This window comes from Rousettus aegyptiacus, unplaced genomic scaffold (genome assembly GCF_014176215.1).
Source record: "Rousettus aegyptiacus isolate mRouAeg1 unplaced genomic scaffold, mRouAeg1.p scaffold_m13_p_14, whole genome shotgun sequence".
Lineage (NCBI taxonomy): Eukaryota > Metazoa > Chordata > Mammalia > Chiroptera > Pteropodidae > Rousettus > Rousettus aegyptiacus.
Genome location: NW_023416289.1, coordinates 40,620,810 through 40,639,526, shown reverse-complemented (window position 1 = coordinate 40,639,526; position 18,717 = coordinate 40,620,810). Strand labels below are relative to the sequence as shown.

Below are 18,717 nucleotides of genomic sequence, written 5' to 3'. Positions count from 1 at the left end.
ACAGAGCCTTTCCTCTCAAGTCATCTTCTAAAACAGGAGAGTCTCCCTGTTTAATAACCTCTGAGTCAGAACATAGCAGCAGTAACAGCTGACCCAGCACTGGAGAGGTGAGTAGTAAAGGGCACCCTAAATTAATCACCCCATTTCTGATTTTTACAGATTTTTGAACCAAGGAGTTCAAAAAATTCCTGTCTACGGCCATACTACCGTGATCAAGTCTGATCCCGGCTGATCTCGGAAGCTAAGCAGGGTCGGGCCTGGTTAGTACTTGGATGGGAGACCACCTAGGAAGACCAGGTGCTGTAGGCATAAAAAACAAAACAAAAGAATAAAGGATTGTAAACTTACAAGGTCCTTGCAATCTGTGAGGTCAACTAAGGGTCACCTCACCTTAAAATAAATAAATGAACAAAAAGTTCTAATCTGCTGCTAATAAATTCAGTATTAAAATTTCAAATAATGAGGTTTGGAATAGTATATCTTTGCACTGGCAAATTCTCGTGTCGTGAATTGTGTTTTCCATAACTTAGGCCAAAGTGTCATCTGATGTGGCAGCATGTTGTTTTCCAGGCTTTTGTCTCTTGGATCTCTTATGTGTAATCTATAAGTTATATATTTTTAAATATATTAGTTATATTTAATTCTTTATAGCTCTTTAAAATGAGGTGATTGATTTGGTGAAACCCAATATGATATTCCCATTTGATGAATGAGGGCGTTGAGTCACTTGCCCAAGGTCACACACCTGATTAATGGGGGTGCCGGGGTTCACACCAACCTCAAGGTCAGGCATTAAACCACCAGGCTGGGAGGGAACAAGCCTAGGGTATGCCATTAGGAGTTTACACTGTTTGCATTACAGCCCTTCACTTAGCTGTGGATCCTGGACTAGGGTACATATGACAAAGGTTCTGCCAGGGAACCAGGGGGATCCCCAGCGAGGGAGCAGAGGACTCTGCTGGAAATGAGCTACACTTTCTCATCTCCAAGCCTTTGCAGATGCCATGCCCCCTGCCTAAATCACCCTCTCTTGTCACTGTACCTTCCTATCTCCTATTCTTAGAACTGGACCCTCCTCCAAGGCCCTGCCCTCCATCCAATCCTTTCAAAGTTTAGATAAAACTTTGACCTTCGGAATGAATCAGGAGTGCCCCCTCCCTACTTGGATCCTACAGGGCCCTGTGCTTCCCCATCGCACCCAGCCCTGATCCCTCTGCCTCTGTTGCTCCCATTCCAGCCCTGACTGGTCCCAGGCTGTCACTCACTATCTGGTGCCCCACGGGACTGTGTGTGAGTGGTGGATCTGGGGCTGTCTCGGACACTTAGGTGTCTCAGCAGAGAGTGCCAGGTGAAAAAGAGGCAGTATGTATCTGCAATTCACTTCTGCAAAGCGCTGGCCAGTCAGAAAGGGCCCAGGAGATGATTCCAACTACTGGACAGGTGGGGAAACTGAGGCCATGCAGCACACAGCAAATCAGGGACAGAGTCAAGATATTCTTCCCTGCTAGAGGCTGATCTTTACACAAAACCATTCTTCCCCAGGCTCAGAGCAGTCTTTCTCAGAGCTGCAACCCTCCCACCCCAAAAAGTCCCATTGGTGCAGATGTTTCTATCCCTCGGGGACCGGGGACCGTTATCACCCCAGGACCTCCCGTGAGCCAATTTCCCCATCTTCCTTCCCACACTCAATGGAGACTCTCGCTCTTCCTGGTGCTTCTCCTCCTCAGAGACCACAGATCTGGGGTTAACCTCCCATCCTCCACTTTCCCCAGGCTTGGCCGGTCTCAGAGCAGACCCAGGGACACCGAGGTAAAACCCCCGTCCTGCCAGGTGACTTCGTTGTCTTACCAACGCCACATGCTGCACCCCCACGCCACCCTCATTTTGGGGGGACGTTCAGCTCAGGCTGGTTCAGCGTCCCCTTGCCGGTGTGGTTTGGAAGGCCCCGCCCATCCCACAGCAGCGCACCGGGCCCACAGTAGCCCACGCAGGACCCCGTGTGGTGCTCCCCTTCTCCTGGCTCTGGGAGGCTCCTCCCGCTGCTGGAGCCCCGTCTCTGGAGGCGTCTTGTTCCCTGGAACCATCCAGCGCTGCGAGCGCTGTTTTGTAACATTCCACGTGGTGCCTCGCACCACACCTCCCTTTAGGAAGCCCCGCCCTACTAGACAGCAGGGGGGCGCCCCGCCCTTCAAGACATAGTCTCCCCGGGGATCCGCCCCAAGTTCAATTGCTGCCACCGTCCTCGCAGGACCACGCGTTGCGTCGTCCCTGTTGCTGCGGTCTCTTCAGAAAAGTTCACACAAATACCCCCGGCCTCACCACGCCCCCCAGCCCTCCCGCTCCTGCCAGGCCACCTGGACTCACTGGAGATACAGCACCAGCGCGGTAGAACAGCTCCCTCTCGTGGCCCTGACCTCAGATACGCCGAGGGACCGCACTGACGCCTCCAGACAAGAGCTCCACCAGACCGATGCTAAGGCAGAAAAAAATGTTTTGTTTTGTTTTTAATTGGAGTCGCAGTCTTGAGCAACATTATCCTTCAGGCTCCAGCTCAGCCGTCCGTTCCTCTAGGGTGTCCTGCCTGACGCCTCCCAGCTCGATGGACAGCCTGCACTGGGGTCCTGCAGTCCAACACTGCTTCTCTGATCGCCAGTCCTGGCCCTGACCACTCTACCTGTGCCAACCCTATTCTGGCCCCACCCCTTGGGCTGGGCTGTCACTGTGGGCCTGTGAGGGCAGGGACAAGAGCTGTTTTGGTGACCACTGTGTCCCAGGGCGGGGCACATGGACACAAACTGTGGGGCACCTGCTAGGGCAGCGGTCCGGAAGCTTTTGGGCACCATCTTATGCCTGGTGATCTGAGGTGAAGCTGAGGCAGCCATGCTACCGCAGGGGGAGCGGCTGCAAACACAGATGAAGCTTCCCTCGCTGGCTGACGGGCTGCTCAGCTCCTGCTGTGCGGCCTGGTACCAGTCCGTGGCCCAGGGTTGGGTACCCCTGTCCTAGGGAGCATACATTTACTCCAAAACCCATATATTGCTTTGTTTTATTTAATAGTTTTACTGAGGTCTAATCTATATATCATAAAATTCACCCATTTTAAGCACTTTAATGAAAGGATGATTTTACAGTTGTACAGTTATCACCACAATCCAACTTTAGAACGTTTCCATTACCCTAAAAAAGACTTATTTTGCCCACTTGCAGTCACTTCCCATTCCCACCCCTCGCCCCAGCCAGCCACAGTTCTACTTCCTGTCATACATGTATTTTTTTCTTCATTTGACATACATTTTCTGAATACTTGTTTCTATCAGATATTGAGTGTAGAGGATACAGAGTAACACACACAGACTGCCATCAGGGGTCTCAAAGTCTGGTAAGGGCTTTGGCTAATGGGAAAATACGTCCACTCACTCATTCGTTCGTTCAAAAATATTTATCAATATTTATCGAGCACCTTCCGTGTTCCAGAACCTAGGGCTACAGCAGTGGGAGGAAGAAAAGGGACAAAAATTCTGTTCTGCTGAAGTTGATATTGTAAGGAGAAGATAAAAAATAAAGAAATAAAGAAGTAGATGTGTGATGCATGGCGAGTTGTGATAAATGTTTTGGGGGAAAAAAAGAGGATGGGATAGAGTGATGGGTGCAATTTTTCACAGGGGTGGTCAGAGAGCATCTCTCTGAGAAGAAAACATTTGATTAAAGACCTGACTGAAGTAAGGGACTCATGCCCATATCTGAGGGAACAGAGTTCCTGGCAGGAGGGAATAGCCAGGGCAAAGGCCCTGAGGCGGGAACATGCTGCAGGTTGGAGGGCTGGAGTGTCAGGAGGGATGGGGAGGCCAGTCGATGATGAAGTCAAAGTGAGCGCTTTCTTTAAGGGGGCAGAAGCGAGAGCTAGAGTTTTCAAAAGAAGGAGGCCTTTCCCTCATCGTGAATTTGGGATCAGGTTTCAGGCAAAGTTTTTTTCTCTCAAATATTTGTTGTAAAAAATTAAAATTCAGTGGAAAAGTTGAGAGATTAGTACAGTAAATTCCATATAGCTCCACCTAGAATCAGCGGGTATTAACATTTCATGCTGTTTGTTTTCTCTGTCTCTGTCTCTCTCCTTCCCCCCATTTCTCTCTCTGAATCCACACAGATGCTTGCACACAAGTGAATATCTGCTGAAGCATTCTAGGTCATGGCTCCTAAATACTTCAGCATGTATCCTCTAAGAACAAGGCCATCCTCTTACAGAATTACAATATCATTGTCACTCCTAAAAACATGAGCGATCATTCTGTAAGATGATCTAGTATCCAAGACTGCATTTTAAAATGAATGAAAATGAGAATCGGGGGTGAAATTGTCATTAAGGATTTCTATAGCCTTTATCTAGTAGGAAAAAAGAAAATTAACATAGATAGCAGGTGGGGGCAGTCATGAAGAAACAGAAACTACAGTAGTCCCCCCGCCCCTTATCGGAAGGCAATAAGTTCCAGGACCCCAAGTGGATGCCTGAAACCGTGGATAGTACCAAACTCTATACATTCTATGGGTTTTTTTTTTTTTTGAGATGGTTCCATGTCTGGTAGCGTGTCTCCTTTACATGCAGAAGGTCCTGGGTTCACGCCCCAGTGAAACCATGGTCCATGTTCTATGGCCATCTCACTCTGAACAAGCCTGATGTCTGATCTCAGAAGCTAAGCAGGGTCGGGCCTGATTAGAACTTAGATGGAAGACCACTTAGGAAGACCAGGCGCTATAGGCATAAATAATAAAAAAACATATATGTATATTCTGTGTTTTTGCTATACATACATACATACCTTTTCACCTAAAGGAAGCACTTTTGGCTTCTCTTTGACCTTTCCAAACTGCCAGCATCATTACTCTTACACTTTGGGGCCATTATTAAGTAAAAGAATGGTGACTTGAACACAAGCACTGCGACACTGCAACAGTGGATCTGATGACTGAGATGGGAACTAAGCGACTAACAGGTGGGTAGCATAACAGAGTGGAGGCATTGGACAAAGAAATAATTCACATCCTGGGTGCAATAGAGCAGGACAGCGCAAGATTTCTTCACGCTATTCAGAAGGGCATGCGATTTAAAACATGAGTTGCTTATTTCTGGAATCTTCCATTTAATATTTTTGACTGAAGGTAACTGCAATAGCAAAAATCACAACCACAGGTAAGGGGGGTTACTGTATCATGGTTTAATCTCAAGGACTTGAACCTGTCAATAAACCATTTGCATTTAGAATTGGGATTTGGAGTTTCTGTCTCTGCCAATGTTTCCCATCCTGTGTATTTTTCTAAAAACCCAACACCCCTCCCATTAAGAAGTGAGGTTCGTGGGCCCTCTCTTCAGATCTGGGTGGGCTTGTGAGTTGCTCGTAACTAATAGTATGTGGCAGAAATGACACTGGCATGACTCCCAAGTCTAGATCAGAAGCCACGAAGCTGCTTCTGTCTCTTTTTGAAAAGCTTGCATCAGGGGTCCTGAGCCACCATGCAAGAATTTCAATTGCCCTGAGGCCACCACGATGTGAGGAAGCCCAAAGTAGCCAACTGGAGAAGCCCTGAGAGACAGGGCAGGATGCCCAGGCCACCCCCAGCTGTTTCACTGTTCCTGCTTCAGCTACCAGTTGATTGCAACCAGATGAGACTGAAAGCCAGAACTGCCCACTGGGCCCTTCCCAAAAAATCTGACCACAGAAGCTGAGGCTGATCATATAATGACAACAGTAGCACCTCCTGTGTATGAGCACCATTCTAAGCGTTGGGCATTAACCAGCTTGTTTAGTACTTAGAACAACCCTGTTAGGAGGTGTCATTACTATACCCATTTCACTGATGGGAAACAGGGCAGAGAAGACAGCAGGAAACAGCTAAGAATGGAATTTGAAACCAGTTGTGACTTGAGCAGCCAGCGTTAACCATTCACAAGTGGGGAACATGTGACTTAGCTCAGCCAATCAGGGCATGCAAGTCCTCCTCGGACCACAGTGATTGGTTCTGGCATGGGCATGTGACTGGCTCTGCAGGTATGTGACTGAAGTTGGCCAATCAGAGTCAGCCTCATTACTTTGGCTGGGAAATCTGAGACAAAGATGCTCTCCTTTACCTGCGGCATATGAATGGTGTTCCATGTGGCCTTGGGAGCTGCCAATGGAAAAGACGGGACAGTGGTGTGAAAATAGATAAAAGAAAACCTCATTCAAAGTAGAGTTAGGGAAGTCCTGAAGAGGGAGCTCACTTTACAAACCAGGGCAGGAAGAAGCTTACTTTATGACCCCAGCGAGAGGAAGATTTTCTTCTCGCCCAGCAACAGCCCAGCCAATGAGAAACCACCATGCTCAGCTAATGAGAACTCCCAGTCTCCTGTTAGACTATTGCTTATAACCGCCCCTCCCAACTTCCTGTTTCCTCTCTATAAAATAGTGTTCCCCTCCTTTGTTCTCTGGACTTGCCTGTGGATCTCTACAGTTAGTGTTTCTGGAATTGCAAGTCTTCTACTATTCCTGAACAAACTCGTTTTTGCTGATGAAATAACTGGCTATTTTATTTTTAAGGTTAAGAAGAATGAAAAGAAATGGAGTCCTTGAAGACTTACTAAACTGTTGTTTTCCAGTTACAAATGCCCTTTAGAGTTTAAGCCATTTGAGTCAGCTTTTCTGTTACTTGCATCAAAGACTAAAGAAAATATTTAACAACCAATACTTTGAGCACTGAGCAGTCATTGCTGTGCCCAATATTTTAACACTTTTCTTGTCGCATGGTGGAGAGATCTGGGACGTCCTGAAGGAAGTCCAAGGCAGTTGAGTTGTCATAGTAAGGGACATTTGAGGCCCTTGAGGCAGCATAATTTATCAACCAATATAGAACTATTTAGTATTTCAACGATCGACATAGCAAGATAGCTTGTCTATGCTGAATGTTAGTTTTACTTGCTGACTGATTCCACCCCCTTTCGACATGAACTAGTGTGAATGGATTTCTGTTTCCTGCAAGTGGAAAAAAAAAAAAAAAGACATCCTCTTATGAATGTGAGTCATGAATCAAACCTTTAGGAAATAACAAATAGCAGTGAACTCTCACTTTAACTGTGTGAGGTCATTTCAGCTTTGAGTCAAGCAGAAACTCTAAGGCGATTTTGACGGTGAGCTGCCAGAGGGCCCACACCCTTTGGCCCAGGAATCCCACCTCTGGGACACACAAGGATGTGCATCGAGGCATTATTTATAATGGGAGGAAATTGGAAACAGCTCCAATGTCTGGCAACGCTGCCCCGTTGAGTAAACATCGTGCAAACACTAGAGATTGTGTTTATACAGAAAAGACACGGGAACAGGGGAACAGCTTATGTTTTAAGAAGGGAAAAAGCAGGGCTGTATAAACAATTTGCTCACACAGTTACATAAAACGCGCGCGCTCTCTCTCTCTCTCTCTCTCTCACACACACACACACACACACACACACACACACACATTTTAAAAAACCTAAATAAAATAGAAAAGGCTGAATGGAAATACACTGAAATGTTAGCTACAATAGAATTGTGGGACTATAGGGTGGGGGGCGCGGAACACAAGTATCTTTGTCTTTTTAGTTTTCTATATTTTCCAAATTGTGCTTAGCAAACCACAAACTCTTCTTTTTATTTTATTTTCAAAATTTTTAACTTAGATCATTTCCGGACAGATACAAAAAACAGAGAAACAATAAACCCACATGGCCCATCACCCAGCCTCAAGAACCATCAACATTTTGCCATTTTATCTTCTTTCCTCTCCCCATTTTTTTTGAATACTTAGAGAAAAATACAAGCGATGAACATTATGTTCATTCTTACGTATTACAATGAGCATCTAAAAAGGGGGGGGCTGCCTTTTGACACATAGCTACAATACCTATCACATCAAGCAAAATTAACAAATTCTTTAATGTCATCTAATATTCAGCCCATATTCAGATTTCCCCCAGTGTCTCGTAAACATCTTTTTACAGTTGTCTTGTTTGAATTGGGATCCAGACAAAGTACACTAATTGCCTTTGTTTTTGATTTATCGTTATTCTTATTTACACACAGTAAAAGCTGTGTGTGTTTACACAGCTCTGAGTTTTGACAAATGTATAGAGTCTCGTAACCACAGGAGCAAACAGGATTCATGGCAGTTCTGTCACTCCAGAAATTCTCTTGGGCTTTGTAGTTAAGTGTTTTTGGTTTTTATGTTTCTGTATTTGTTTTCCTAATGGGAGAGGAAGCAATACTCGGAGGTGGTTTAAGCTCTGAAATTATTTATGAATGTGAAGCACAGGGTTAGTTTAGGTAGGAGACCTGGACTCCAGTTCCTCTCTCTGTCTTGGGGCCTCCTCTCTCCGAGCCTCAGTTTCCTCATCTGTAAGGTGGGTGCTGTGAGGACCCAGTGAGTTAGAAAGTGTGTCCAGGAGACTATCAATCGCAGTGGTTGGTCTGACCTGCCTTTTCTTCTTTATTTACAGGCCCCCAGGCTGAGTCATCTCCTTGTCCAGGCACCAGGCCTGCACAGAGCAGCCAGCACTCCAAGTCTCCTCTCTCCCTCTCCCCCACAGCCAATCCCACACTAAGTTCTGTGGTTTCTATCTTCGGAGCCCCCTCCCCCAGCTCAGAGCCCACAAGGCCTGTCCCGCCTGGGTCCCCGCTTGGCCTCCAGCCTTCCCCTGTGTCATTGGGAACCTACTCCCCTTCAGCCACCCAAAGGGGCTTCCTAAATCTCACCACTACCCTTTTGTATTCCACAGGGTGTCACAGAGGCCTGCCAAGCTCCTCCATTCCCTTTATGACAAAATTATTTCCAGTAATAATGAGGAAACGAAACGAACAATATTAAGGGCCAGAAAAGAAACGCAAACAGCGAACATTTCCTTTTCTCGAACCTCATATATATGAATCATGCCAGCTAAAAAGAATTTTAATATAAACATTGGAGTACAAAAAAAGAAGCACTACATTTATTCAAACTTATTGAAAGATTCAAAGTTTGAACTTGGATCCTTTGGTTACAGTCCGATGTAATAAAACTTTATGTAAATAATTGTGAGATTTTTCCTTCTTTAGGAGAGATAAAGTGGGAGAGAGGGAGACAGAGACAGAGAGACGGAGAGCGGAGAGCGTGCATGCCAGCAGGTTGCATTTCCAAAGGTTACTTTATTTCTAAACTGATTCTTGAAGTAGATGCACATGCAAACCAGTACAAACCGCAGGTGCCAGCAGGGGTGAATTTCCACCAACTGGACACACTTGTGCCACCAGCGCCCAGTTTGAGAAATATTTCCAGCCCCCCTGGAAGGCCCCTCATGGCTCCTTTCAGCCCATCCCCCTCCCTGCAAGGTCACTATCATTCTGACTTCTGGCTACATGGATTGCTTTTTCCTGTCTTTAATTTTATATAGGTGGAATCAGAAAATATATTATCTTTGGTGTCTGGTTTTTCCCACTCAACACAGTATAAGACTCATTCTTGTTATCGTGTGTAGTTACAGGTTATTTCCATGGTGGTGCGTGATTCCATCGTGTGGCTATACCCAGTTTATCTATGCATTCTCCATTGGTGGTGAGGGAGTGAACCAAGTGGAAAGAGGAAACAACCAGTGCAAAGGCCCTGAGGTGGGAACATGTCTGGTACAAAGAGCTGCATGTGGCTGGAGAGGAGCAGGCAGGGTGGGGAGATGGGTGAGACGAGGTGCAGATGATGCATCTCAAGGGCCACAGTGGGGACTCCTGCTTTCACTCTGAGTGAGATGGAGCCCCTGGAAGTTTCTGAGCAGGGGAGGGACTGGATCGGACTTGGGTGTTCAGAATCCCTCTAGCTGCATGAGGGAACAGAGCCCAGGCTCAGGGGCGGAAACAGGAAGTCCGGAAAGGAAGGCAGAGACAGGGTGGAAGGAGGAGGGGGAGCCGGAGTGTTTATATTCGGAAGGCATTTTGTGTGTGATTAGGGATATATTTAACTTACTTTTACCTTCTTACTCTGTGAATCTATTGTGTGCATTTTTTTCTGTGCTTTTCCTTCCTCTCATTTAGGCTTCTTTGAAGTAGCTTCATTTTTGTTTTGTTTTGTCTTATGTTTTCTTCCTCTTTCTTTTCCTTCTACTAGTTTGAAATCTATGCACCATTTCTATTCTTTTAGTAGTAATCCTTGAAATTTTACCATGTACACTTTGAAAAATTAGGTTCTAAGTTCAATCCGGAGTTGAATCATCAGACCAAACACTACCTGGATCATAGAATACTTTTTATCTCCCTAGTTCGACTTACACTGATATTGTTGTCCAGTATTTTACATCTCTCACTTCTAAAAATAATAATAATAAAATTAACTTTTTATTTGGACATAATTTCAACTTTACAAAACAATGTAAGGCTAAGAATAGTAAAAAGGACACACACACTTTCTACTCAAATTCAATCGTTCACATTTTTTTTTTAATTGTTAACATTTTTATCCCTTTATTTTTTTCATTTTCTCACTCCCAACTGCAGAGAGCCAGATTTGAGCTGGACCTGTGGCTGAAGCACTGGCAAAGCCATGCCTGACTGTGTTGCAAACTGCCACCGGCAGAGATGCAAACAAAGAACAGACGGCTGCTTGTGGTTTAGCACAGATATCCGGGTATAGACAGGCCTTCGGGAGATTGTTGTTGCCAGCAAGTTTCATGTTCTGAGAAGAAGACTCCCACCCCCTCCTTGACCTTCAGATGTATGTAATAAACGAGCTGAGCTTTGCCTCGGGGCCCTGTATCTCCATCCAAGTGCGGTGTCCCACCTGACCTGAGCTTTTCATATATTATGTCTCTGTGTTTTTCTTAATCCTCCGTCGCCCCCGCACCCCACCCCTCAGGTTTATCAACACTCTAGCAGGGCAGATTGCGGCAAGTGGCGCCTAAATAGGGACCTGAGTACAGGGGAACTCAACTGAAAACGAGAGGAGAGGACACTCCTGGTGGACGCGAGTCAAAGATAAAGGGGTAAGGAGTGAAAGGTTGATTTATCTGGGTGTAAAACATGGGAAATTCTGGATCCCATGAGAGGAACCTTTATGTACAAATGCTTAAGGCTATGCTTAAAGCTAGAGGCTGTAAAGTGAAGGGAGAGCAATTAACAGAATTTTTAAGTTTTATGCAAGAAACTTGTCCTTGGTTCCCAGAGGACGGAATTAAATAGTCAGACTTGGGAAAAAATAGAAAGGCAATTACAAGGACATCATACCTCGGAAGGGCCTGACAAGATCCCCATTTCCACATTTTCTCTAATAAGAGACTGTCTTGAGAGCACCCGCGAGGCTCAGATGCTTCCGGGGGAGGTGGCGAAGAGTCGGTCGCTGCACTGCGAAGGACTCTGGAGGGGCGTGAGGACCTTCGTACTCCTCCACCGCCTTCTGCACCTCCGCCACCACCTACGAAGCCTATGCCAGTGCCGGTGGCAACGAGCCATTGCCTCCTGAGTATGAACAAGAAATGGAGAAGGAGGCTCACAGAGATCAGCAGCTAGGGGAGGAGAGGACACCGAAGAGGAGGAGGATGCGCTTTCTTTGGGCAACTGACCTTGATGGTGCAGCCCCAAGCACAGAAAGGGAAAGTGTCCCGGCCATTGTTATCCCCTCTGCAGCAGTGTTGGTGACGGGCTCGGGAGTATGGAGAGGCTGCTGAGCGTTTTCACTTAGCATGTCCCATCATTGAGTGGCCTGATCCAGATAAGCTAGGGCAGATGCTGTGAGTCCATGAACCTCTTTTATTTAAAACTTTAAAGGAGCTTCAAACTGCTACTGCTGCCTATGGACCAACCACTCCATTTGTCCTTAGTTTGCTTGAATCTTCAGGAAGTGACGTATTGACTCCTCATGATTGGCAGACCTTAGCCAAAGCCTGTCTGAATCCAGGTGATTATTTACTGTGGAAAACAGAATGGTTTAACCAAGTGCAAGCCAAGCACAGTGTAATCAAGCCCATAGAGTAGGAATTACCCAAGATATATTGCTGGGATTGGGGCAATATGCTGTGTTACAAAATCAATTGACCTATAATCTTTAGGCTTGTCGACAAATTAACATATGTGCTACAAAGGCCTAGAAACTTTAACCTGCAAAAGGGGAGAAAGCTGGAGAACTTAGCAGGGTTAGACAGGGTCCCAAGGAGCCTTATTCTGATTTTGTGGCTCGTTTGCTGCAGGCAGTAGGTAAGCTTATAGGCGACCCTGAAGCTGGCCAACTATTGACTAAGATTTTGCCTTTTGAGAATTCAAATAAAACATGTCAAGCTGTCCTTTATCCATATAGGATGAACGGGACTATTAATGATTTTATTCACCTTTGTGCTAATATTGGCCCTGCTTATGCTCAAGGAGCAGCTCTTGCTGCTGCCTTTATTCAGATGGAAAGAGAGGGAAGGTAAGAAAGGGCTTGTTTTGTATGCGGAAGACCTGGCCACTTCACTAAAGAGTGTCGTCAGCAGAGTAGAGCCCCACATCCTTCAGAAGCCATCCCTAAACAGCCTAGTCTTTGTCCTCGCTGTCCTCAAGGAAAGCACTGGGTGAATGAATGTCGGTCACAATCTGATGTAGATGGTCACCCATTGCAGGGGAACAGGAGACAGAGCCCACCCCGGGCCCCTCAAACAATAGGGACGCTTTCTCTTGTCCCTCCTCAAAGATATCCCCCACCATCAACAACCTCACCCAGGCAACCTTAGGTAGCGCAGGATTGGACCAATTTCCCACGCCAGATTTGTATTGACCCCAGACATGGGGCCTCAGGCTCTCCCTATAGGGGCATTTGGGCCCCTTCCAAAAAGAACTGTAGGATTGATACTGGGCAGAAGTAGTTTAACGCTTAAAGGATTTAAAGTATTGCCCGAGGTCATAGATGAAGATTACACAGGGGAAAGTAAAATAATGGCAGAAACAACTAAATTCAATAGTGCAAGGGTTGTCAGGTACTAAAATTGCTCAACTTATTTAACCCTATAAAAAGGAAGGGAAGGTAGCTTTGGCCCAGCCTGGGGAGCTGGAGGGTTTGGCTCCTCTGACCTCGTACATTGGTTTTAGATTATCACCCCAGGGCACCCTGCTTTAACTCTTAAATTGAATGGGAAAGATTTTCAGGGAATTGTGGATACTAGAGCTGATGTGTCTATAATAGCCTCTCAACATCGGCCACCGGAATGGCTTGTAGATATAGCCTCTACAGACTTGTAAGGTATAGAGAATGTCACCAGTCCTAAACAGAGTGCTGCATGTATACATTGGGAAGACCCTGATGGTAATTCTGGTCATTTTAGGCCTTATGTTCTGGATTATCTCCCTGTAAACTTATGAGGAAGGAAAACTGAGGTGTTGGTCGGGCCACATTCAGAGACTACAATGTGCTGATCAGCCCTGCAGCCAGGCCAGGAGGACACCTGCAGGACAAAGGAAGGGGACCTGCTTGGTTACCCGGTCCCACAACCCTTACAACGGGTAAAAAGACAGCTCCAAATAGGGAACTGGAAGGATGATGAATGGCTCCCAGAGCAAATAATCTAATACTATGGGCCTGCCACTTGGGCAGAAAACGGATCTCATTATTCTGTTACTTGCCCAACATAACTTAACCAGCTACGTTTCTAGACATAATAAGGGTCAAGATATTCTAGTTTTACACCAACCTTCTTTTCTTATGCTCCCCAGCAATGTCTCTGGACCTTGGTTCCACGAGGCAGGGCTTCGGGCCCTCGAGGAACTGCATCAGCAGTTATCTCGGCCTCCGAGACTCAGTGGGCTTGTAATAGTTGGTATTGTTGCTCTTGTTACACTTGTAGCTTCTGCTGTGGCTAGTGCTGCGGCTCTTACAGAGCATACAGAATGCTCACTTTCCGAATTGGATGGCTCAGAATGTCTCATTGGTCTTAAAAGATCAAGGAGATATTAATAAAAAATTGGAGACCAAACTGAATGTTTTAGAGGCAACAGTTATTGGACTGGGAGACCATCTACAAGAAGCAAGACTACGTCAACAATTATTATGTCATGCATCCTATTGATACATTTGTGTGACTTCTGTCCGGTATAATGATTTGCTGTGGAATTGGAACAAAGTTAAATTACATTTACAAGGAACTGACAATAATGCCAGTCTTGATGTGGCTGATCTTTATAAACATATTCTTGACATCCAAAACAGTAAAGATGGTATTGTGGATCCTGAAAAATTGGCTCAACAAATTTTAGATGATTCGAGAAGTTTCAACCCTTTTAATTTTCTCAGATATACTGAGAGAGGAGAGGAGTCATCTGAAAAAATACAAAGGAAAGGGCCTGCAGAAATGACCGACTCAGCTGGCTAAAACTGCTCTCTCCCCCTATTCTGCCCAGTGCTCTCCAGCTCACATGTTTTCCCAAAGCTCCCTCCCTCACCCCAAGGACTCTCCAGCTCACATCTGTTGTTCATAGCTTGCTATCCAACTAATGTTCTTCCTTATCTCTGTAGCTGTGTAGGAATAACAAGATTGTGTAAAACTGCCTGTTATGTTACAATTGGAGCTCAGCCTTTGGATAGGAATCCACTGAGCAGGTCCCGTCTCCCTGTTCAAGAATCCTATACTGGTGCTGATAACACCAAGGTCACAGGTTCTACAAAACAAATGACCTGTAAGACCAGTGGTCTGGAAATTCCTCCCCACTGCAGCCCCACACCCTAAGCTCATCCTGAGTAAGGAGGCACATGTAAAACCTCAAAGGAATCACACACCCCTTGCACAGACACTGCGAGGGTATATAAACTGTAAGAAATATAACCAAGGGGAGATCATGCTTTGGGTCTGTTGAATGCCCCATGCTCTCCGCCAGCATTAAATTCTCCTTCCTCTAATAAAGTTGTCTGAGCATCCAATTTCTTCCATTGGGTGTCGCTTCCTGCAACACCCAGTCGCTTACTGCCTGGTATCTTTTAGGTATTGTGCTATTGCTGTTAACTCTATTTTGAGTGTTCTCAGTCGGATGCTGAACCATCCAACAACAAGTGTGAGATCTCTGAGTGAGCAATTATCATCTGCGCTTAAAAATTAAAAAGGAGGATGTAGAGAGCCGGATCTGAGCCGGACCTGTGGCGGAAGCATTGGCAAAGCCATACTCACCTGTGGTCGAAGCACTGGCAAAGCTATGCCTGACTGTGTTGCAACCCGCGAAGGGCAGAGAAGCAGACAAAGAACAGACGGCTGCTTGTGGTTTAGCACAAATATACGGGTAGAGACAGGCCTTGGGGAGATTGTTGTTGCCAGCAAGTTTCACGTTCTGAGGAGACTCCAAGCCCCTCCTTAACTTTCAGAAGTATGTAATAAATACGTCACTGTATCTCCATCTGAGCGCGGTGTCCCACGTGGCCCCAGCTTTTCATATATTATGTCCCTGTATTTTTCTGAATCCTCCATCGCCCACCCCCCCTCAGGTCAACCGACTAGTCATGCAGGTCATGGCACCCAAAATCCTCCCCTGCATTTTTTTCTGTTCTAGCCTCTTTTTTTTTTTAAAGGCTCCATTACATACACCATGGCCTTTTACTCCAAAACACCTCAGAGTGTATTTCTTGAGAATAGAGATGTTCTCTTATACAACCACAGTATAATGATTAACTTTAGTAAATTTAACATTAATACACAAAATTTTTCTAACCTACTATTGTATTCCAGTTTTGTCATTGATCCAATAATGTTCTAATTTATTGCCTAAGTTTTCTTCCAATACAGGCCTGGCCTGTATTGGAAGAAAACTTAGGCTATAAGTAAAGGTGACAAAATTTGCTGATCAATTTGATATAGGGTTTGAAGAAAAATGTCACATTACTGAAACATTCTGGAGATTAGCTGGATTATGAGGCCAAAATAATATATATCAGGTTCAGTTCCTCTGTCCCCCTGTTGGCTTTATTTCAGACTAGCTCTTCTCTTACTGATGTCCCCAGGGCTCCAGGCCTACCTCTTACTGGCACAGCGAGCCTAGGAGGCCCCTCCCCACCAGTCCAGAAATAGTCCCATGGCTGAGGCTCATTGGTCTGGCTTTGGGGACACGCCCATTCCTAAACCAATTGCAAAGGCCTATGGGAAGGGATTTACTCATAGCCCAGGTCTGGGGTATTCCAGTGGGATCAGAACCTGGACTCAGAGTGAAGGAGGCCATCGTCCAGAAAAGAGAGAATTAGTGCTGGGCATACAAAATGACACACAGTAAGAACCTGCATTTTTTAGGGCTGTGTTTCTCAAAGAAGCAGAAGCAAGCCCTGGGAACTTATTTGAAGTGCAAGTTCTCTGTCGCTACTCCAGACTTACTGGGAGTGGGACCCAGCAATCTTGTCTTTTGACAAGTCCTCCAAGTGATTCTGATGCCCTCTTTTTAGACTATAACATAAGTGGCTAGAACGAAGAGACTTCAAATTATGATGGCTTAAATGAAAAAGTTTACTCTTACATAATACTCCAGAGGTGAAATGATCCAGATTAGCCGAGTAGTGATCCAGGTACCCAAGCTCCTTCCACTTTGACTAAGCTGTTCTGCAGGATTATTTTGAAGCAATTCTCAACTATTATTTCACTTCATGATTATTTTTGAATGGTTCAGAAAAGGGCTCTGGAGCCGAACTGCCAAGGTTCCATCCAGACTTTGACACTTAGTAGCTTTGTGATCTTGGGTAAGTTTCCTTACCTCTCTGTGCTTCAAATGAGGGAAATGGAGATGCCAATAATACCCGTCCGTAGGCTGATGTGAGGATGAAATGAGGTGATTTATATAAGGGCTGATGTGAGGATGAAATGAGGTGATTTATATAAGCAGCATAGTGCCTACCACATAGGAAGTGCTACTTATGTATTGGCCATGATGATGATGATGACGACGACGACGATGATGACCACGACGACGACGATCACGACCACAACAACAACGACGACGATGGTGATGACCTTGGCCTGTGGACCAAAGGCTGGAAGTGGCCACTCTGCTCGCTGAGTGTATGAGCGTCAGCCACTAGGGGCACGCGGGCGGCTTGGGGTGCGATGGCGCGCGGTGACCGTCAGGGGGCGCTGAAGCGTTTGTCCAGCCAGCGCGGAGACCTCCTGGACTAGTTCCCTCTGGACATTCCAGAGGAGAACGCATTGGTCCCGGTGCGTGCCAAGGGCCCCACAGCACCGGGGCTGGGGGTCAGTGCGAGGGATGTAAGCATGATAAAAGCTAGGATCCTTGGCATACCCACCAAGCCTAGTGGGGGGTGAGAGTGATGTGTGAGGTCCTGAAAATTGCTCCCCAACCCACTCGCAAGATACTTAAATTCGACCTCAAAGTCTTCCAGCACTGTTGACCACCCCTGTTGCCACGTCTGGGACATTTACACAGCAAGGTGGTTGAGGAGGTCAGGGGTGATGATGGGGTGCCCATGGCCTTCCCAGGCACAGGCGCTTGAAGGAATGGGAATATTTGGAAATCGCCTACAGTATTGTTCGTTTTTCTTCTGTGAATGTCCAGAGCTTTCAGCAGATTTTCAGAGGTATCTAGAACCCCAGAGATTGTTCTAAACTCTGTCTCTTCCTCCAGGAAGCCTTCCCCGATGTTCTCACGGGCTGGGTCAGGTGCTGCCTCTGACCTTCCCTTCCCTTCCCGGCCTCTGCCTGTGCCTCCCTTATCCCAACACGGACTATCATGTCTGGCAACATGTCTGTGTCCCTCACTGGAGCTTCATGAAGGCAGGGACCAGCGATTTCCTGGACACCAAAATGTCGTCAGCATTGTCCAACACAGGAACTGACACGCCAAAAAAAAGAGGGAAGATTTCGCCTTCGTACCTCTAGGCCTTTGGAGATGCCGTTCCCCCCACCTGGATCTTCCTCCACTGCTTCATCCGGCTCGTTTCCCCACATCATTCAGGTCTCAGCTCAGACATCTCCTCCAGGAGCCCTCCCTAGCTCTCTCCACCAAGGATGATTTAAAGTTCGTGCTCCCAACACTCACTCACAGTAGATATAGAAAATATTTGTTGAATGGATGACTAGGGATCAGTGTTTAGGCCAGAGTCCCTGTACCAGCTGGAGGGTCACTTTCCTGATCTCCTTTATAGAGATCTGTCCACCCCATTTTAACAGCTTTGTTGAGCTATGATTTACATACCATGCAACTCATCCATTTAAAGTGTACAATCCAGTGGGCTTTAGTACAAAGTTGCATAGCCATTGCCCCCTCTGTGGAGCTTAGAGCATCTTGTGGTCTGACACCCCTCCCCACCAAGCCCCCGGTGCTCCATCCCGTTGAGGGGACTAGAGTCTGGTCCTTCTTCACCCAGGGAAGGAGACTAGGAAAAGAATAAGACCTAGCCATCTGCCTCACCATCTGCCCAGCCCCAAGGCTCAGCATTTCCAGGAAGGCCCAGGGTTATGGTAACTTGGCTGTGTGCCAAGTGCAGTTCTAAGCACTTGATATATAGAATGATTCTTTTAGCCCCCACCAACAAGCTGCAGAGTAGGCATTATTAATATAATCCTCATTGTGGCACCAGTGAGAATGAGACCCCACCCGAAGCTCTAGAGATGGGCAGGGGGTCCGGTCAAGGAGACCTGTCCCCCATTCACACAACTTGAGATATACTTAGAAGATTAAAACCAGTGGCTCATTGGCCAGGTATGACCCACAGGTTGGTTATAAAAATATTGTTTAAAATGGGGAGATT

At 46.2% G+C, this 18,717-nt stretch overlaps 1 pseudogene; it reads left to right on the top strand.

Annotated features, from left to right (window-relative positions):
• Positions 1-190: 190 nt before the first annotated feature.
• On the top strand, positions 191-309 carry LOC118611576 (annotated as a pseudogene).
• Positions 310-18,717: the final 18,408 nt, after the last annotated feature.